This window comes from Dasypus novemcinctus, chromosome 10 (genome assembly GCF_030445035.2).
Source record: "Dasypus novemcinctus isolate mDasNov1 chromosome 10, mDasNov1.1.hap2, whole genome shotgun sequence".
Taxonomy (NCBI): Eukaryota; Metazoa; Chordata; class Mammalia; order Cingulata; family Dasypodidae; genus Dasypus; species Dasypus novemcinctus.
In genome coordinates, this window is record NC_080682.1 from 9,937,381 (window position 1) to 9,950,523 (window position 13,143).

General features: G+C 40.6%; 1 non-coding gene across 1 annotated transcript; it reads left to right on the forward strand.

Moving 5' to 3' along the window:
* Nucleotides 1–10,551: 10,551 nt before the first annotated feature.
* Nucleotides 10,552–10,654, forward strand: LOC111760577 (small nucleolar RNA U13). The gene has a single exon (XR_002794228.1). It is a non-coding gene; the product is annotated as a small nucleolar RNA U13 (small nucleolar RNA).
* Nucleotides 10,655–13,143: the final 2,489 nt, after the last annotated feature.

The following is a 13,143-nucleotide window of genomic DNA, read 5'->3' on the forward strand; positions in this document are numbered from 1 at the left end:
GCATTCTCCCCCCCCCACCCCGTTAAACATACACACAGCAACATATTCCATATACCGTTCAGACTTGGCCCTTTTAAAATGTCTTGAGGATCCTTCCATCATCAGGGTTTCCTCCTCTGTTCCTTATAGCTATAAGGCATACCACGGTATGGGGTTCCAGTAATCAACGCTAATTAACTGTAGGAGATGCCTACTGATGGAAATTTAAATTGTGTCAATTACGTTGATATTACAGACAGCTATTATATCCTCATGCCAGTGCCACTCTACGTATTCAAGTGTTTCCATGGGATGAAGTCCTGTTAGTGGCAGCATTGCTAGGTCAGAGGTGGCCGTGTTTGTCATTGTGACGGCTACTGTCAAATTACTCAACTCAGGCTGGGGCCTCTGACCTGGGTCAGATCAGCCTAAGTCATTTCTGCGGCTAAGTGGAAGATGCATGGGCACCCCAGGATGTTGGGGTAACTGGCCCTTAACCCCGTAGTCCTGGTGGTGAGGGCCAAGGGTGAGGTTACAAGCAGCATGTGCCTTCAGGGGGACAGGGCATTTGCCACGTTGGCTGTAGTGGGTCCAGCACTGGCTCACAGGAGACCCCGGTGCTTTCCGAGTGAAGGAGTGAACGTGATGTGGGGGCAAAGGGGAGGTCCTGAGCTGGGCTCCTGGAATGGGCCAGCTGCCCCATCTTGCTGAGATCTTCCCACATAGACAGTATGGGGTGCCTATGCAAAGTTCCAGAAATGCATTGGCTTTTATAAAGGGTGTTTATTTGTGGTAAAAGTTTACAGTTCCAAAGCCATGAAAAGTCCAAACCAAGGCACCATCAGGGATGCTTTCTCACCAAAGCCAGCTACTGCTGATCCTGGCGTGGTGCCACACGGTGAAGCAAGATGGCCTCTGATCTCTGCCAAGGTTTCAGCCTTCCCCTCTGGGCTCACCCTTTCCTCTTGAGCTGCTCTGGGGTCCTGCCTCTTGGGGCCTCGTGCTTAAGTCATCCTTTCTCTTCCATGGCAGGAAGAAACATGGCAGCTTTTTTTTTCCTGCGCTGTCCATTTATATCAGATTCAGCAAGGGGGCGGGACACGTAACCTTAGCCAACCCTCACTGATGTAGTTCAATCCAAAGCCCCAAAGCGATCTTATCAAGTCATCTAATCAAAAGCCTCTCAATTGAATTTAAGGCAAAGATATCACACCCAGAGGGAGAGATTAGTTTACAAACATCATCTTTCTCTTTTTGGAATTCATAAAGTCATCTTGAACTGCCACATATGGTATCTTAAATTTACCTGTGGGGCTGTTAGGAGGAGTGGAAATAATATACAAAATATGCAGATGACTCTTAGAAATTTAATACTGAATTGAAACAGCAAATTGCCTTACACGATGCTTGCTTTGATAACATTTTTATAAAGTTCAAAATGCATAACCAACCATGTAGTCTTTGGTTTTCCATGTACTCGTGATAAAACTCTACTGATTAGAGAGGCATGGTATTCACTTCTCTCCCAGAAAAAAATAGCTAGATGACAGGCATAAATGGCCTGGAAAAAATGTTTGAGGGTTTAGGACACTTGGGGAAGGCTGGACACCACCCAGAAGATAAAGGGGCAAAGGGAAAGAATCTTGGCCGAAAAACTATGAGTGAAAATTTAAGTTGCAACTGCTGGCGTTCTTCCCCCACCCTATGAGCAGACAATTTTGAATTCTCCAGCCTCAGAGCAAACCATCGCATACTAGGGATACCCAGTAAGACTTAGTGCAGACTTCTCATTAGAGACCACTGAGGTGAGAAGACAGTGGTACGATATAATTAGGATACTGAAAGAGAAAAATTGCCAGCCGAGAATTCTTTATCTGGCAAACTCATTCTTCAAATATGACACTGAGTTTAAAATATTTGCAAATAAACAGAAACTAAGAGAATTCATAAAAAAGAATCCGTCTTTGCAGGAAGGAGAGGGAGGCTTTGAGGAGAGTGTAGAAGGCAAGACTAGCAGAAAGTATAACTAAGAGAGTAAAAAGACATGAAAATAAAATATTACAGTTGAAAATCAAAGAATATGGTGGAAGATAATGCATTTACAGTAATATCATTGAATGTGAGCAGATTAACTCCCCCAATCAAAAGATAAAGGCTGACAGAATGGATTAAAAATTATGAGCCATCTATATGTTGTCTACGGGATACTCACCTTAGACCCAGGGATTCAAACCAGCTTAAAGGGAAAGTGGGAAAAAGGTACTCCATGCAAACAGTAACAGAAGAAGAGCAGGGGGAGCCATACTAAAATTGGACAAAACAGACTTTAAATGCAAAAAAGTTGTAAGAGATACAGAAGGCCATTCTATATTAATAAAAGGGACAATCCACCAGGAAGAAATAACAGTCATAAATATCTATGCATCTAACCAGGATGCCCCAAAATACATGAGGCAAACTCTGGCAAAACCAAAGGGAGAAATAGACATCTCTACATTAATAGCTGGAGACTTCAACACACCCCTCACATCATTAGATAGAACAACTAGACAGAAGATCAACAAGGAAACAGAGAACTTGAATAATACAATAAACGAGGTAGACCTAAAAGACATACAGAACATTGCGTCCCAAATCAGCAGGTATTACATTCTTCTCAAGTGCTCATGGATCTTTCTTCAGGATAGACCACATGTTGGGTTACAAGGCAGGTCAAATAAATATAAAAAGATTGAGGGAGTGGATATGGCTCAAGCCATTGAGTGCCCCCCTCCCACGTGGGAGGTCCCAGGTTCAGTTCCTGGTGCCTCCTGAAAAAAAAAAAACAACAAGCAAAACAAGGGAATAAACCAACTCAGGGACATCAGTGTGGCTCAGTGGCTGAGAGCCAGCCTCCCACATAGGAGGTCCTGGGTTCAATCCCTGGCCCCTGGTACCTTAAAAAACAAAATTGAAATTAAACAAAGCACCTTCTCAAATAATAATGGAATGAAACTAGAAATCAATAATAGTCAAGAAAGGGGAAATTTTGCAAATGTGTGGGAGCTAAACAACACACTCCTAAACAATCAGTGGTCAAAACAGAAAGTGTGGGAGCAGATGTGGCTCAAGCAGTTGAGCACCTGCTTCCCACATGGGCAGTCCCGGGTTCAATTTCCGATGCCTCCTAAAAAAAAACAAAACATCAAGCAAACAAACAAACAAATAAAACCAACTTAGGGGAGCCAATGTGGCTCAGTGGTTGAGTGCCAGCTTCCCAAATGCAACATCCTGGGTTCAATCCCCACTCCCAGGCACCTAAAAAAAAAGTGTAAGAGAAATTAGTATATATATTAGGAATATGAAAATGAGAACACAACTTATCGAAACTTATGGGATACAGCAAAGGCAGTCTTGAGAGGGAAATTTATAGCCCTAAATGCCTATATTAAAAAAGAAGAAAGAGCTAAAATCAAGGATCTAACTGAACAACTGGAGAAATTAAAAAAAAAAAGAACAGCAGACCATTCCCAAAGTAAGCAGAAGGAAAGAATATTAAAATAAAGATTAGAGTAGAAATAAATGAAATTTGAGGGAAAAAAAAAACAATGGAGAAAATCAGTAAGACCAAAAGCTGGTTCTTTGAGAGTAAAATCGACAAATCTTTAGCAAGACTAACAAAGAGTGCAAATAAAATCAGAAATGAGGGAAACGGACTTGGCCCAGTGGTTAGGGCGTCCGTCTACCACATGGGAGGTCCGCGGTTCAAGCCCCGGGCCTCCTTGACCCGTGTGGAGCTGGCCATGTGCAGTGCCGATGCGCGCAAGGAGTGCCCTGCCACGCAGGGGTGTCCCCTGCATAGTGGAGCCCCACGCGCAAGAAGTGCGCCCGTAAGGAGAGCCGCCCAGTGCGAAAGAAAGTGCAGCCTGCCCAGGAATGGCGCCGCCCACACTTCCCGTGCGGCTGAAGACAACAGAAACAGACAAAGAAACAAGCAAATAGACACAGAGAACAGACAACCGGGGGAGGGGGGGATTAAATAAATAAATAAATCTTTTTTAAAAAAAAAATCAGAAATGAAAGGGAGAAAGTTACAACTGGCCCCACAGAAATAATAAGGATCATAAAAATTGTATGCCAACCAATTGGACAACCTACAGGAAATGGAAAAATTCCTAGAAATGCACAAACAACATACATTGACTCTACAAAAAACACAAGAAATTAACAAATCAATCACATTTAAAGAGACTGAATAGTCATCAAAAATCTCCCAATAAACGTGGGAAAGTATGGGCTATGATGTGGAACACGGGACATGGGGTGCAGCGATGCCCGGAGATGTACTCACCAGACGCAATGGATGTGACATGATGATGGGGGAGAGTGTTACTGTGGAGGGAGTGGTGGGGTGGGGATGGTGGGGGTGAATGGGGACCTCATTTTTTTTAATGTAATATCTTTTAAAAAAAATGAATAAATTGAGTAGAATTTGGAAAAAAAAAAATCTCCCAATAAAGAAAAGTCCCAGACCTGATGGTTTTACAGGTAAATTCTATCAAGTTAGAGAAGAATTAATACCAATTCTGTTTAAATTATTCCAAGAATTTGAAGAGAAGGAAAAACTAACCTGACACATTTTATGAAGTCATATCACCCAAAGCCAGATAAAAATATAACAAGCAAATTACAGACGAATCTCTCTAATGAACAGAGATGCAAAAATATCAACAAAATACTTGCAAATAGAATCCAACAGCATATCAAAAACATTATACACCTTGACAAGGTGGGATTTATTCCTGGTATGCAAGGGTGGTTCAACATAAGAAAATGGCTTAATGTAATATACCACATTGGCAAACTGAAGGAAAAAAATACATGTGATCATCTTGATCAACGTAGAAAAGGCATTCAACAAAATCCAGCATACTTTCTTGATAAAAACATTTTGAAAGATAGGAATAGAAAGAAAATTCCTCAATCTGATAAAGGGCATATGTGAAAAACCCACAGCCAATATCATACTCAATGGGAAAAGAATGAACACTTTCCCTTTAAGGTTGAGAACAAAACAAGAATGTCCATTGTCACCACTGTCATTCAGTATTGTGGTAGAAGTTCTAGCTAGAGCAATAAGACAAGAAAAAAAAATTAAAGGCATCTGAATAGGAAAAGAGGAAGTAAAATTCTCACTATTCGCAAATGCCATGATTCTATATTTAGGAAATTCCAAAATGTCTACCACAAAGCTGATTGAGCTAATAAACAAATTCAGGAAAGTGGCAGGATAGAAGATCAACTACAATATCAGTAATGTTTCTGTACACTAGTATTGAATAATCTGAGGAGGATTTCGGGGAAAAAATTCTATTTACAATAGCAACAAAAAAAAACGAAAATACCAAGCAATCCATTTAACCAAAGACGCACAGGATTGGGAAGTGGACTTGGCCCAGTGGTTAGGGTGTCCATCTACCACATGGGAGGTCCGCAGTTCAAACCCCGGGCCTCCTTGACCCATATGGAGCTGGCCCATGCGCAGTGCTGATGTGCGCAAGGAGTGCCGTGCCACGCAGGGGTGCCCCCGTGTATGGAAGCCCCACATGCAAGGAGTGCGCCCCATAAGGAGAGCCGCCCCGTGCAAAAGAAAGTTCAGCCTACCCAGGAATGGCGCTGCACACACGGAGAGCTGACACAAGATGACGCAACAAAAAGAAACACAGATTTCCAAGCTGATTTCCAACAAAAGGGGACAAAGAAAAACAAACAAAAACGCAGCAAATAGACACAGAGAACAGATAGCTGGGGTGGGGGGGAGGGGAGGAGAGAGAAATAAAAAAAAATAAATTATATAAAATAAAATTTAAAAAAAGAAGTACAGGACCTATATTCCGAAAACTACAAAACAATGCTAAAAGAAATCAAAGATTCCATGTTCATGGATTGAAAGAGTAAATATCATGATATCAATCCTACCCAAACTGAGTTATAGATTAATGTAATACCAATCAAAATTCCAACAGCATACTTCTCAGAAATAGAAAAGGCAATTAACAATTTATTTGGAAGGGAAAGTACACCTAAATAGCTAAAAGCATACTAAAAAAGAAGAGTGATTTGGGAGGAATTTAAATGCCTGACATTGGAACATATCACAAAGCTTCAGTGGTCAAAACGGCATGGTGGGTGGAAGCGGACGTGTCTCAACTGATAGAGCATCCGCCTACCATATGGGAGAGTCCAGGGATGGATACCCAGGGCCTCCTGACCTGTGTGGTGAGCTGCCCATGCACAGAGCTGCCATGCACAAGGAGTGCCATGCCATACAGGGGCGCCCTTGCGTGATGCCCCATGTACAAGGAATGCACCCTGCAAGGAGAGCCGCCCTGTGTGAAAAAAAGCACAGCCCGCCCAGTAGTGGCGCCGCACACACCCGACGCAACAAAAAAGAGACACAGTTTCCTGGTGCCGCTGAGGGTGCAAGTGGACACAGAAGAACACACAGCAAGTGGACACAGAGAGTAAACAATGGGGGGGGGAGGCGAGAGGAATAAATAAATCTTTAAAAACAAAACAAACAAAAAAATGGCATGGTTGAGTGCCTGGTTCCCAGGTTCCCATATATGAGGTCCTGGATTCAATCCCTACTACCTCCTTAAACAAAACTAAACGAAACAGCATGGTATTGGCATAAAGATAGACACATGGATCAATGGAATAGACTTGAGAGTCAGAAATAAACCCTCACCTGTACAGTCAACTAATTTTTGACAAATCTACCAAGTCCATGTTACCAGGACAAAACAGTCCTTCGACAAGTGGTTCTAGAAGAACTGGTATCCAAAATCAAAAGAATGAAAAAGAACCCCTATCTCACTTCTTATACAAGAATCAACTCAAGACCTAAATATAAAAGCCAGGACCATAAAGATGTGGGAAACATCTTCAAGATCCTATGGTAGGTGGTGGTTTCCTGGATCTTACACCCAAAGCACAAGCGCAAAAGAAAAAAAAGATATAAGGGACCTCCTCAAAAGTAAACACTTTTACACCTCACGGGACTTTGTCAAAAGGGTGAAAGGCAGCCGACTTAATGGGAGAAAATATTTGAAATTGCATATCTGGAAAGGGTTTTGTATCCATAATACACAGGGAGATGCTACAACTCAACAATAAAAAGACAAAAGACCTGGCAAAAGACTTGAATAGACATTTGTCCAAAGAAGAAATCAAATGGCGAAAAGACACATGAAGAAATGTTCGCCATCACCAGCAATTAGGGAAATGCAAATGAAAGCTACAATGAGATACCATTTCTTACCTATTGGAGCGGCCACTATTAAAAAGACAAAGAACTAAAAGTGCTGGAGAGGATGTGAAGAGATAGGAACACTTATTCACTGTTGGTGGGAATGCAGAATGGTACAGGCACTGTGGAGGACTGTTTGGCAGTTCCTAAAGAAATTGAATATAGACTTGCTACGTGACCTGGCAATACCACTACTGGGTATATACTCAGAAGAACTGAGAGCAGTGACATGAACAGACATCTGCACACTGATGTTCATAGTGGTGTTATTCACGATGGCCAAAAGATGGAAACAACCCAGGTGTCCATCAACTGATGAACGGATAAACAAACTGTATACACACAATGGAATATTATGCAGCTGTAAGAAGATGTGCAGTCATAAAGCATATGACAACATGGATGAACCTGGAGGACATTATGTTGAGTGAAGCAAGCCAGACACAGAAGGACAAATACTGTATGATTACAGCACTATGAACTAAATACAGTGTGAACTCATGGAGTTAATAACTAGAATATGGGTCATCAGAAAATAGAATGACGTTAGAGAATGGAAAGCTTATGGTTAACCTGTGCAGAATTGGTCGAAAGGTTGTTGGTTAATCTTTGGAAATGAATAGAAAAGGTGAAAGCACATCTTAATGTTTGTAACTAGTAGTGCTATTATATGGGTATGACAGTAGTTGAAAGGGAAAGTCTAAGGTCATATATATTATTAGAAGGAAAGCTGAAAAAATGTAACAAGGGACTGCAGAGCATAGTAAACGTTATGCAAAATATGAATACGGGTAAGATTGCATATATGACTGTTTTTCTTTTAAACAAGATGTAAATATCAGGCAAAAAAAAAGACAACAATATGCTAAGTGAAAGAAACCAATCACAAAGTACTACATATTGTAGGATTCCATTTATATAAAATGTAAATATAAATCAATTTATAAGAATGAAATTAGATTAGTGGTTATGTAGGGCTGGGGAAGGACTGCTAAGGGGTGTGGAGTTTTTCTTTTTGGAGAAATAGAAATTGTTCTAAAATTTTTTTTGTTGATGAATGCACAACATTGTGATTATACTAAAAGCCAAGGATTATACACTTTGGATAGTTTGTATAGTATGTGAATATATCTCAATAAAACTGCTTTAAAAATAAATAAATATGCACGTATAGCCAGAAATAGCAGCTATGTACAACAGAGGAAGCATAGATTGAGAGATGACAAATTTTTTTGTCTGTTTTTTTAACTTATTGAAATAATGAAAATGCTCTAATAATGATTGAAGCGATGAATGCACATCTATGTGATTATACCAAATACCATTGATTATACACTTTGGATGGATTGTATGTTCTATTAATATGTACAAATAAAAGTGTTCTTTTTAAAACATGTTACTTCACCCATCACATAGGATGTAAGCATTTGTATCTCTCTATCCTACCACCCAATCTTGGTCCTCTCTATCCACACCCAGCATTTGGGGTGCGTGGCATAGAGATGTTCAATAAATGTAACCTGGGTTGACTTGGAAAAAAAAAATTGTGGTAAGTGAAAGAAAACAGACACAATACATATATATTGTACGATTCCATTTATATAAACATATATTGTCAGACTTCATTTATATAAAATGTAAATATAAATCAATTTAGAATAAATGGTAAGTGGTTTAAAAAAAACCTCTATGAAGACAGCAAGAAAAGGAAAAGCACAAAAATTCAAGATAGCAGTCGTATGAGGAGAACCGGTCTCGGGATGAGGAAGGACCCGGGACCTGTAAGCTTGCTAGGATCTTGACTCTCAGGTTGGGTGGCAGGCTCATGGGTGTTCAAATTGCAACTGAGTTTCTGACTGTCACGGGCACCACACATCTTGTATGTGTACAATTTCATATAATACAATGCAATTCTCAATAATTTAAAATAACCACTCAAATAATGTGAAACCTTATAAATGCTTTTAAAAAAATAATCTTTTCCTAGATGATGAAATCATCACGAATGATGAATTCACGGTGAAAGGCTGATGCAATCACCTAGGAATTACATCAGAGCTCTGCTTTGCAGAATTGTGGGCAGAACCCCTACTGGGTAGCTGCTTTTTTTTTTTTTTTTAAAGGCTTTGAGGCATAACTGATATACAATAAATTTTGCACTATTTGATGAGTTTCGACATCTCTGTACACCCATGAAACCCTTACCGCAGTCAAGATACTGAATATATCCATCACCCAAAAGTTTCCTCCCTCCCTTCTTGCCTCCCTGTCCCAAGGTAACCACTGATTAATTTGTACTTTCTAGAATTTATATAAATAGAATCATACAGTATGCACTTTTTTTTTTCCTGGCTTCTTTCACTGGGCATAATTGAGATTCATCCATGTTGTTGCATGTATTAATAGCTTATTCCTCTGTATTGCCAAGTAGCATTCCATTGTCTGGAGGGCCCCACAGTTTGTTCAGCCATTCACTTATTGAAGGACACCTGGGATTAGTTGCAATGTGGCATTGGTACAAATAAAGATGCTGTAGGGAAGCGTATGTGGTTCAAGCAGTTGGGTGCCCGCCTTTACATGGGAGGTTCTGGGTTCGGTTTCCGGTGCCTCTTAAAGAAGACAAGCAAGACAGCGAGCTGACATGTTGGGCTGGTGTGGCAAGCTGATGCAATAAGGAGATGCAATGAGGAAACACAATGAGGGAAGCAGATTTGGCCCAATGGATAGGGCATCTGCCTACCACATGGGAGGTCCAAGGTTCAAATCCAGGGCCTCCTGACTTGTGTGATGAGCTGGCCCATGCGCAGTGCTGATGCATGCAAGGAGTGCCCTGCCACGCGGGGGTGTTCCCTGCATAGGGGAGCCCCACGTACAAGGAGTGTGCCCCATAAGAACTGCCCAGAGCGAAAAAAGAGCAGCCTGCCCAGGAAAGGTGCCACACCACAGAGAGCTGATGCAGCAAGATGACTCAAAAAAAGGAGACACAGATTCTGGGTGCCACTGACAAGAAAACAAGCGGGCACAGAAGAACACAAAGCAAATGGACACAGAGAGCAGACAACTAGGGGCGGGGGGCAGAGAAATTTTAAAAAAAAGAAACACAATGAGAGACACAACGAGCTGGCAGCAGGGGCGGCTCAAGCAATTGGGTGCCTCCCTCCTGGATGGAAGATCCCAGTTTCGGTTCCCAGTGCCTCCTAAAGACGAGCAGACACAGAGAGCAGATAACAAGCACAATGAGGAGGGAGGGAGAAACAAAATAAATCTTAAAAAAAAAATAGATCCTTTTGTAGTTCATAAGCCTGATGAATGGATATTGATACACTAATGAGATGTGCCTCCCTCAAACCTTGTTACGATGTTCATGCTCAAGTTGGTGTGTCTATACATATTTCCTTTTCTCTTGGGTAAAAACTTTAGAGTGGAATGGCTGGGTCGTGTTTTTGATAATTTTTCAGGAAACTGCCAACTGTCTTCTGAAGTGGTTACAACACTTTACATTCCCACCAGCAGTGTAGGAGAGTTCCAGTTCTTCCTTGCCAATACTCGGTCTGGTTAGTCTTTCTAAATTTCTTGTATTTATTGAATAAAGATTTTCTTTTCATTTTCAAAACAATTGAGACATCAAAGTTTTTCCTTTCTTGTCCACAATATTAGCTTCATTTTTTTTTGTTTATATAAATAATACTTTCTCCCTTTCTATACAGTGTATGAACAAAAAAGTAAAGATTACCTGAGATGCCACCATGAGAAATCTGGTGACTGTCCATTGTGAATCTATTAATGCCTATGCAGTTATACAATGCTATATAAAGGACTCGTGACTAGTAATGGAAGAAACTGTAGCACTGATGTGGAGAAAGTGGCCACAGTAGTTGTTGAGGGCAGGGAGAGGGAAGAAGAGATGTGATGTGGGGGCATTTTCGGGACTTGGAGTCGTCCTGAAAGCAGGGACAGACGCTGGACATTATATATCCTCCCATAACCCACTAAATGTACTGGGGGAGAGTATAAACTACAATGTGAACTATAATCCATGAGGTGCAGCAGTGCTCCAAGATGTATTCACCAAATGTAATGGATGTGACTCAATGATGAAGAAGGTTGTTGATGTGGGAGGAGTGAGGGCAGTGGGATGTGGGGTATATGGGAACCTCATATTTTTTAATGTAACATTTTGTGTGATCTATGTATCTTAAAAAAATACAATAAAAAATAAATGCTCATAAAAATAAAAGTATTCTGGAAGGCAAAAGAAAAAGGATTTGTGTCTACATTTTTTAAAGTATAAAGCATACTTTTTAAAAGTATGTTGGATTCTTAAAATGTGTTAGATAGGGGAGCAGACTGAGTACCTGCTTCCTATATACAAGTTCTTGGGTTCGATCCCCAGTACCTCCTAAAAACAAAAACAAACAAATGAAAAAAATCAATTCTCATTGGGTGGTGGATGTAGTTCAGTGGTTGAGTGCCTGCTTCCCATGTTAAGAGGTCTTGGGTTCAATCCCTTGTACCTCCAAAAAAAAAATATATATATATATATACACACACACACACACACACATATTAGATAACTTCCAGGCTTGCTTAACCCCCATCCAGTGTCTTCACTGGGAATCACATACCGTGTCTCCTTCCCTAGCTTTCTCCATATCACAGAATCCCACATGAATGTGCACATATGCATAGGAGGTTTGTTTTGCAAAAACAGGATCACAGAGTATATATTTCTCTGCTTCTTTTCTCTTTTAATAACACTTCAGCAGGAAAGTCCCTCCAGGTCAGTTCATATGGACTAACTCCTTTGCAAGATTGCCTAATAGTCCAAGTTGTGGATATTCCAGTGTGTTCAACTATTCATAATTGCTTGAAAGTCACTTTGATTCCAGGTTCTTTCCTACCCTTGCAATAATCCGTTCAAATAAAGTCCTTACCAAATTCTGATGTGTTCATTTGACACCTGCCTATTCATCTTCTTTGCTCATTTTCTATGGTTTTTGTCTTTTATATAATTAATTTTGAATTGTTATAGATATTAGCTGTAGCTGTGGAAAATATTTTTTCTCACCTATTATTTTACTTTTACCGCATAATTTAATTTTTCTTGAGAATCAAGTCATTTTTTCCTTTATTGTTTCAAATTCCTTGCCTTCACAAAGTCTCTTAACCCCTACCTTACTTTTATGATCTCCTAAATGTATTCTACGTTTGCTCATTGCTTACATTTAACACTATTCCATTGGTTAACTAAATCGTCTCCTTACTGAAATAAAATACCACCTTTGTGTTATTTCTACCTCTCTCTGGGGAAACCTTATTTCCGGACTCTACCACGTTCCACTAATACGGCTTTTCTACAGCAACATCGCAGTGTTTTCATAAGTGTGTTCATATATACCATGTTTACTATCTGAAAAAGACAAGCTCCTCAATGTTTCAATAAGCTTTTCCACTATTTGAAGTTATTCATCTATATAATTTTAAGATGATGCTATCAAACTTCCCCCAATCCCGTTGGGATTCTAGTGGAATATTTGCAAATTAATTTTAGAATCGACAATTGTATAGTCTTCCAATTAAGATTTTATGTCCTTCCATGGGCTCAGATATTGTTTTACATCTTTCGATTAGACTCTATCTTAAAACGCTTCTATTTCCAATTTCTGCCGCGCCCCCCCCCCCCCACCAATCTTTTACCAGCAGCGTCAACGGACCTGGTTTTCGGGCACGCGCCGGCCCCTCCCCCTGCCGCTCCACGGTTCCGGGTTACCATGGGAATCGAGGCTTGACGTCACCCAGGGTTTCCGCGCCAGGCCCCGGATTTTGACCGCAAAGAGCGGCGGAAAGGCAGCTCGGCCATCTACGCCTGCGCA